This window comes from Elgaria multicarinata, chromosome 9 (assembly GCF_023053635.1).
Source record: "Elgaria multicarinata webbii isolate HBS135686 ecotype San Diego chromosome 9, rElgMul1.1.pri, whole genome shotgun sequence".
Taxonomy (NCBI): Eukaryota; Metazoa; Chordata; class Lepidosauria; order Squamata; family Anguidae; genus Elgaria; species Elgaria multicarinata.
In genome coordinates, this window is record NC_086179.1 from 34110470 (window position 1) to 34119865 (window position 9396).

General features: G+C 45.5%; 1 protein-coding gene across 1 annotated transcript in view; it reads left to right on the forward strand.

Moving 5' to 3' along the window:
- CDC42EP1 (CDC42 effector protein 1) overlaps positions 1 to 9396 on the forward strand; it is a 258720-nt gene that overhangs the window by 72617 nt on the left and 176707 nt on the right. The window lies entirely within an intron of this gene.

Below are 9396 nucleotides of genomic sequence, written 5' to 3' on the forward strand. Positions count from 1 at the left end.
CGGACTTTTGACTTTTAAAAGCAAGTCTATTTTTCCTCGCTGCCACTACAGCACTAAATTTGTCAGAAGCGATGGTGCAGCTACCAAAAAGTCCATACCAAAGGCTTCGCGTTGCTACCCTGGCTTCTGCCAAACTAAAGGTGTGATGGTAAAATCCAATGTAAGTCCTACCTAGAGTAGACCCATTGAAATTACTGGGATTTACATCCCATTATTTTAATACATCTGTTCTAAATAGGACTTGTTGGATTTAACCCTTAATCTTTAAGGTACCAGGAAACCCTTTGCTGTTGTTTTTCTGTAACAGAATAACACTGGTGCTCCTTTGAAAATGGCTATTTCAAATGGTTCTATGGATAAAATGGGACACGCTTTAGTGTGTGTGTGTGTGTGTGTGTGTGTGTGTGTGAGAGAGAGAGAGAGAGAGAGAGAGAGAGAGAGAGAGAGAGATCACCAGTGGAAAACAGAGCCTTTAAACTTGGGGTGGGAGTTTCCAGCTGGGAAGATGGAACTGATGGGCCATGGAGAGACATTGTGGGTAATGGCCCCTATCAAGTCTCTTCTGACTGAACAGAACGCCCCCCCCCCCATCCCTCCATCTGAGGAAGGAACCGAATTTCACAGATTTCAGCTTTGCGCCTTTGCACAGCTTGCTGCGGGACTGGGCAATCCATTGTTGTGCACAGTGGTTATGGCACTCCTCGTGGGAGCCGTGGCAATAACCAGACTAAGCTGATGGGTGTCAACACAGCACAAGGGTGGTGTATGTGCTTTATCAACCACAGCCGTGCCTTCCCTGCTGTGAGGCGTGCAGCCGTCGCTGAGAAGGGGAATGTAAATAATGACAGCTCCAGCATGCGCAATTGCTCCCCAGAGCAAGAGAAGCACCTCGTAAATCAGGCACGCCAATGAGTAACCCAGTCCACAAGGTACAAGAGAATCAAACGCTGTGTGCCAAATGAGGGTGGAACATGGAACCATATGCTGTCTCCCTACTGTGCCTGGCAGGGCTTCTGTCTTCCTGTTATTACGTTCCCTGGGCTGGCCCAAAACTTTGCGAAAGGGCAAGATAATGCCACCCACATTCTATGTGCAGAATTCCATCACAGAAGCCTAGTTTAGGCAATACAAGACAGGCTATGTGGCATAATACAACTCTGTCTTCCAAGAGAGGGGAATGGCTCAGGAGGAAGGATGCTGCCCCCAGCATCTACCACCTGAGGCAGTTGCCTCATTCTGTCTAATTGTAGGAACAGCCCAGTGTGTTCCTCATGCTGGAGAGATGTTCAGCTGATGAAAATGGGCCTACCTTTATTGTTTAAGCTAAAGGAGCTGGCAAGGGTGCTATACCCATTTCCGACTTTCAGAGCCATCCCTTTTTTTTCTGTAGGGGTGCCAGGTCCAGAACCAGAGAGGCTTCCTGTGCCTTGAAGAGTTACAAAGAGGGGAGAAGTCCACCGAGTGTGAGATTTTCCCGGCCACTGTGATGAAAATATTGGCAAAATGTTACTGGTCCCATGAAAATCCAGTTGTTGCAATTATTATTAATAATATTGATTTATATAGCGCCATCCATTTTCATGGTTATGTACAGAACAAAATAAAACAATCAGACAGAACAGTGTGCATTTATACAGATTTCCACTTTATCATCTGAGGATAGCATTTGGACTTAGTACGAGAGAGAGTTAATTCATGCTATGTGCATCTTAGAGATATCTGGCGGAAATCGCAAGATTCCTAATCTCCCGCTTTTTGCATCGTGCAGGATGATGGGGACATTTGTAGGGAGAAAGCAACAGGAGGGAGGTAAGGGTGCTTCACCCTTACGTTGCCCACCACTTTTGCTCTGCAGCCTGTCCCATCTTATTTTCACCACTCATCTGCCAACCAAGGGGGAAGCACCAGTGGGAGGCACTACAGAGGGAAAGTGGCAGAGTGACAGGGAAAATGAACCATCCCCTCCTGCCTGCCACTTCTCCTTTGCAAATGAGCCCTGCATTGCACAGCCAGCTTTGCAGACAAACAGTTAGCGATCCTGTTGTTACAGTGGATGGCTGAGGATTCTTTTGGAAGACAGGTTGCTGATTGATAACCAATTGGTTGGCTGATGGGAGCAAACGCTTGGGAGATGGTTGGAAATCTCTCTGTGCATTTGAAGGAGGTAGCCATCAGAGTTTGGGTGACCACCCCTCCCCAACCTAAGGGAAGAGAGCTGTGTATGAGAAGGAACAGCATTTGCGGAGTGGGGCAGGGTGAGGTGCAAAAGGAGAAGGACTTGTGAGTTAGTTGGTAACTGGGAACACCTTAGGGCTGTGGGACATCTCTCTGGGGATGTGACGCTGGGTAGTGGATCTGCTGCCTTATATGTAAATAAAGCAGATGTTATGCCCTTGGTCTCCAGTGATTTGTCCTGGAAAGGAAAGGAGAGGAAAGGAAAGGAAAGGAAATACTAGGGAAGTGCAGAACTCACAACACCACAGTGATTACCACCAAATGTGCCATGACAATCTACGTTTGGAAATATTATTTGCTCACACAACCTGTTCCAGCCCACTCATTCATCTGCCTGGAATTCCTAGACATCTGTGGTAGTAAGGAGAGAAAATAAAACAATGGCCAGGCTGGCTGGGGTTAATGGGATATGTAGTCCAACAGATCTAGTAGGCACCAGGTTGGGGAAGGCTGATCTAAGAGAACTGTTGCTTTTAGAGTTGCATGGGGGGGGGGAGGTGATTTCCCCCATCATGGTCCTGCCATGCTAAAAGAAGTCACACCTGGTGGGATTTTGCCAGTCAGTACAATTATTAAAACCCCTTATCCAATTGACCTCACCACCAGAATCCTGCTGGTTGTATCTCAATCCAGCTTCACTGTGAGGGGACCTAGAGGACCGCATGGGACAGCATCTGACTAGAGATGAGTATTTTAGCAGGTCTCTTGCTTTGCAAGGGCACACCTGGGTTCAGGTGTGAGACATGGGTAGGTGAAATATGAGCTCCCAAGCTGCAGAGGTGGGGGGCGGGGGGACTGGGCTGGCTAAGGAGTTGTAGGAAATAGAATAGGCTAGGTGCAGAAGTCCCATTGGACCAGACCAAATGAGATAGTTTTACCAAAAAAAAAAAAAAAAAATGGCTGCCCACCTCAAATGCAGCATCATCTGGTGTGTCAGTCATGTTTTACTGCACAAAGAAAACATGAAGACTAGGCCTTGGATATATTTGTAAGGATTAACTGAGAAGAATACTCCTCCCTCCACAAGGTGCATTGCCACAGAGATGTCAGTGTTCCAGCAGAAATAGAGGTGCGTTGGAAGAAGTCATGAACAAGACGTTGCCCTTAATTTATCCAGAGAGTTGGTTAAATAGCAGGCATCTGGTTGAAGAAGCACACAATGATGTTTTACTGTGTTCAGTCTCAATATTTGACTCACTTGCCTGACCTTGTTGGATCCTGGAAAGCAATTTAAACATCAGAGATCAGCAAATCAACAGATCTTGGGCCAGTAATTAATAACATGCCATTTCAAACACGGAAATAAATTAGGTTTTATTTTTCTTATTTTGTGGGAGGTTCTCCCAAACTCCCTCCCCCAGCCCTGTCCTTTAGGTTATGGTTCTGATAGACAAGAAAGGGGACTGTAGCAAGAACGGTTTTAAATCGACCTTGCTTATTTATAATCACTTAACAGTTTTGAGAATGTACATTTAATGTAAAGGGACCTGGAAAATGAACAAGAAAGTGAAGAAGGGGAGAAGTGAAGATCCTTGTCCCTCGATCAGCCTTCCCCAAATGGCAGCCCTCCAGATGTTTTGGATATCAACTCCTATCAGCCCCAGCCAGCATGACTAATGGTCAGGGATGCTGGGAGTTTTAGTCCCAAATATCTTGAGGGCATCAGATAGGGAAAGGCAGGCCTAGACCAAGGCCAGACAATAGCCCAGGGCTCCTTAGAGGAGCCACCAAGCCATACTCCTGACTACACAGTCTGGCACTCCTACCCTACTCTGCCTACTGGACTTTCTGTGCTATGGAGACTAATGGGATGGGTAGATTGTGGCACTGTCTTACCAGCAGATTCCCTAACTGCCTTGATGCAGTGTTGATTCTGAGAAAATGACAACACTCCTGCCCAATGATATTGCTTTGTCCCAAATCCTCTGCTGCCTGTTTAAAAAAAAACCTTTTCTAACCGAAGATCAGTCACAAGATTCTTGGGGCCAAGTCAGAGGTTATTCATTAGTGGGGAAACTGTTTTGTCTTGCCCAGTCAAAGCCCAGAGGACAAGGTAGAGTGTTTGGGGACTGACTGGAGGTACCCAGAGGCAAAGCAAAGGGAACATGCAGAAGTGACTTGATGCCAGAGACCCCATCCAGGCTAAATCTAACAGGGGTGCGACATGGAAGGCAAAGAGCACATCAATCAGATGCAAGTTCTGCAGCACAATGGACAGCTCCTGGATGAAGAACTTAGTCCAACATCCTCTGTACCAGCCCTCCCTTACCTGGTGCTCTATGGATGTGTTGGACTACAATGCCCATTGGCCTCAGGCACCACGCCCAATGGTTAGGGGTGCTGGAAGTTATAGTCGAAAATATCTGGAGGGCACCAGTTTGGGGAGGTTTCTCCAGTGCAAAACTGGCCCCTGAAGACCTCCACAAGCCTCTCCCTTTTATTGTGGAGAAGATCTCTTAAAGCAGCCTTCCCCAACCTGGGGGCTTTCAGGTGTGTTGGATTACAACTACCATCATCCTCCAGACAGCATGATCAATGGAAAATGATGGGAACCATAGACCAACACATCTGGAGACTGCCAGGCAGGGGGAAGACGGTCTTAAAGGAGACTGGTCTGGAGTCTAACCTGTCTTTGGCATTCTTTCTTCTGCTGGAGGACCCATTTGCTATCTCAGGTGAAAAATAAGCCTTGGGCAAATGGCAGGGTGGCCTCTCAGTGGACTTGGGCTGTCCATTTGGGTGGTCTGGGATGCTGATACTTGATTCACCTTTTGACAAGGGGCTGATAAGGTCATCTGCTCATCCTCGGTCATATGAGCTCACAAGGGTACAACTTTCAAGCCACTGACTTGAATCCTAACTTCCTCTTCCTTTGACTTTTTTACCAATTTCTCCATCCATCTGCAGCTCCTTCACAATATCTCATGCTTTCCAAGCCCCCACTCCCAACCACTTGGAGCAGATTTCAGGGGGATGAAGAGACTGGCAAGAAAGCCATAGTCCATGACTCTTCACAGATGGGACAGTAGGATACAGGATCTACAGCCAGGGCTGTAGAAATGCCATTTTCTGGTCATTGCCTGGTAACATGGCCAAGCCTTTTGGCCTCTTCTATGGTGAGCACATCTCTCTCTCTCTCTCTCTCTCTCTCTCTCTCTCTCTCTCTCTCTCTCTCTCTCTCTCTCTCTCTCTCTCTCCCCCCCCACTCCCTCCGTCCTTCTCTCTCTTTCTCTTGTTTCCTCCCTCCTTATGATTACTTCAGCCACTGCCACTAACTCACCCTTTATCTTCATAGCTCTCATCTCTTGGCCATGCTAGAAGATGACCATAGGATGACACATATAAAGCAAAGGAGAAGCACTCAGGATTCTGAACAGACCACTATATTCTGCAGCAAATTCTATATGTGCGTAACTGGAGCCATCCAGTCTGGTCTGTAGTGTTGCTACTTGCAACTAATTGATCTTATCTTTCCCTCATTGGAGCCTGGGTGTTCTACATCACCTTTATGGCAACACTTTAAAACCTGGCAAATGTTAGATTTCCCCCCTTTTTTTCTTTCTTTCTTTTTTTTTTTGAAGCCCAAGTAATTTTCTAGGCCCTGAATTTTTTTTCTGCCGCTCCTCGTACATTACTTGCATTTTTATACCCTCTTCTCAGGCCCTTGCAACAATCAAATACACCGTTGTCATTACGTCCTCTGTTCAAAGCATTTCAAAATGGCTTGGGCCTATTTTACCACAAAATCGGATGTCTAGAACTTATTCTGTTTATGAATAAGAATAAAATAACTTCCAAATCCTTCTAATCAACACTAAGCTAAGCCAGTTATCCCCAATTCAATTTTCTGGATGGCCTGGAGATATCCTAACCATTTGAGGGTACACTATAAAAACCAAAATGTTCCATCCCCCCCCCCATTTTATTTTATTTTTTGCACTAATCAATGTGTCTGCATGTTTAAATAGAATAAAGTCCTACAACTCCCAGCATTCCCCAGTTATCCATGATGACTAAAGAATGCTGGGAGTTTGGAGACTTTTTTCTGTCTAAACATGCATAGGATTGCACCTTTAGACTACATGTGTGCCACCTTCTTTATTCCTTCTTCATATGAAATTAGCCAAAAATGTTCAACGTACAAAAAAAACAAGAATTTAATCCAAAATGGACTCCTTTCACAGATCGTAAATTATTCTGTGAAAGACTATGGTTTTGTTCTGATTCCTCATAGAATCATAAAATAGCAGAGTTGGAAGGGGCCTACAAGGCCATCAACCCCCTGCTCAATGCAGGAATCCACCCTAAAGCATCCCCGACAGATGCTTGTCCAGCTGCCTCTTGAAGGCCTCTAGTGTGGGAGAGCCCACAACCTCCTTAGGTAACTGATTCCATTGTCGCACTGCTCTAACAGTCAGGAATTTTTTCCTGATGTCCAGCTGGAATCTGGCTTCCTTTAACTTGAGCCCGTTATTCCCTGTCCTGCACTCTGAGAGGATCGAGAAGAGATCCTGGCCCTCCTCTGTGTGACAACCTTTTAAGTATTTGAAGAGTGCTATCATGTCTCCCCTCAGTCTCCTCTTCTCCAGGCTAAACATGCCCAGTTCTCTGTCTCTCCTCATAGGGCTTTGTCTACAGACCCCTGATCATCCTGGTTGCCCTCCTCTGAACACGCTCCAGCTTGTCTGCGTCCTTCTTGAATTGTGGAGCCCAGAACTGGACGCAATACTCTAGATGAGGCCTAACCAGGGCCGAATAGAGAGGAACCTGTACCTCACGTGACTTGGAAGCTATACTTCTATTAATGCAGCCCAAAATAGCATTTGCCTTTTTTGCAGCCATATCGCACTGTTTGGCTCATATTCAGCTTGCAATCTACAACAATTCCAAGATCCTTCTCGTTTGTAGTATTGCTGAGCCAAGTATCCTCCACCCACCCACCCTCAAAAAGTGCTAAGAAACTCTTCATTGCCAAATTTTGTTTAATATTTCACTTATCCCAAAGACTTCCAAACACACAGCTTCACACTTCTTTGATGTGTAGGTGTCACTTTCCAGTGCTTGGATCAATGTAATATTATTTGATTCCCCTGCCTCTGTACCTAGAACAGTTCTTGGAAGGAGAAATAGCTGTAACTTGCAAGGCCATGGTTATCATCCAAAAGATTTTCAGAAGATCTTTATGTGAGGAGGCAGGGAGCAGCTGGAGGGCAGCGAGGGCAGCTGCACAACAGATCTGGTTCCTGACACATTTTGTGGAAATTCTGTACCAAGAAAAAAGTCCCTCCTTTTTGTTCTTGGTGGTGGTGTTTTTCCCCAGCTGTTATTGATCTTCTCTACTTATGTGCTTGGAGGAGAGACTCTGATGATTATCTCATTGACTGGGTGGATTGGTAGTGGGTGAAGGCAACCCAAGAAATAACTGGAACTGAAGCCATATAGGTAGGGATTTAAAGCTAAGCACCAGAACTGAGCTCAGAAATGGCCTAACAGAACAATCCTACCTTACACAGGTGATTGGGGAGGTATAGGGTGACCATATGAAAAGGAGGACAGGGCTCCTGTATCTAACAGTTGTATTGAAAAGGGAATTTCTGCAGGTGTCATTTGTATGCATGCAGAACCTGCTGAAATTCCCTTTTCTATGCAACTGTTAAAAGATACAGGAGCCCTGTCCTCCTTTTCATGTGGTCACCCTACGGAGGTAGAAGATCCATTGTCATAACAGCTGCCACATCATAGTGTGTGTTTGTGTGTGTGAGTGAGTGTGTGTATATATGAGAGAGAGAGAATGAGAATGGGGGAGAGAAAGGCAGGTTCTAAACTACTGCTTTGTAATGGTTTATAACTGTTAGGTCCCAGGACACATTCTATATACCGTTTTCAAACTTCTTTCAAAGTGTTATATCCTGCTTGCTGTAGATCTGGCCAAAGAGTCCCTACATTGCACTGTGGCCCCGAATGTTCTTCCCCAGAGTTAATGTGACCCACGGGCAGAAAAAGCATTCCCACCCTACTCTATGTATTTCATCAAGTTATTTATCAATTTATATACCTCTTAGCATGTGAAAAGGACTCTCTAAGCTGTTTACAGAAATAGGTTAAAATGCATATTTTTACATATACAGGTAATCATCAGTTAAAATGTTTAAGAGTGCAATCCTATGCATGTTCTCCTGCAACTCCCAGCGTGGCTGGCTGGGGCATGCTGGGAGTTGTAAGACTTTTTTTCTGTCTAACCATATATAGGATTGCACCCTAAAATACATAAAACCAAAGCTAAAAGTATGACCATTAATAAGCAGACTAACAAGGCAGCACAACCATTCCGGGAGGGTTTGGGTGAAGAGATGGGTCTTTTACAGATGCCTAAAATGTCTACAGGTAGCAACTTCTGTTTGAATGCCAAGGGGGAGAGCATTCCAGAGAGCCCATTTCCAGATGGAAGCCAGATGGCAACCAGCAAGTCCTCCTCCAATGAACTTCTCAATTGCACAGGTCTACATTGGGAAAGATGACCTGTCAGGTAACCTGGTCCCAAGTTGCTCAGGGCTTTCTATGCTAACAGCAAAACCCGTAACTTGGCTCCGTAGCTAGTAAGTAGCCAGTGCAGTTGTTTCAACACCCATGTAATATGTGATTGGAAGTGATCCTGACTTATCTCCTCTTCCTGTACATTTGGACCATGTGATCAGTTCAGGGATTAAGAACATCACCCCTGGGACTGGAAAGAAATTCTTTCCCTCCTCCTACCACTTCTTCTTCCAATCACGCTGGAGATCAAGTGAGGAGCAGGAAGCAGCAATAGGGGGGGATAATAGCACCCCACTATCCCGACATCTGGAAAGGTTCACGAATATGTCTCAAGCTTGCATATGCCAACATGTCTATAGACACAGGCAGACCATCACAGGTGATCCAGGGTATCAATGTGTATCCATCATTAACAGGGAGGGATAGCATTGGCAAAGTGTATGCACCAAATCCTACATGAAAGGGGAGATGTGCGTTCACACAGAGATAAAGCGAACTGGCCCAAGGACAGTCACATTTACTGTCTCCCACCTGATTTGGCGTAACTTGAAGAATAGCTTTCCGTCCATATTCTTGTCCGTCACTTTAACATGTTTTCTCCTCTCTTCCCTTTTCAGTCAACAATAA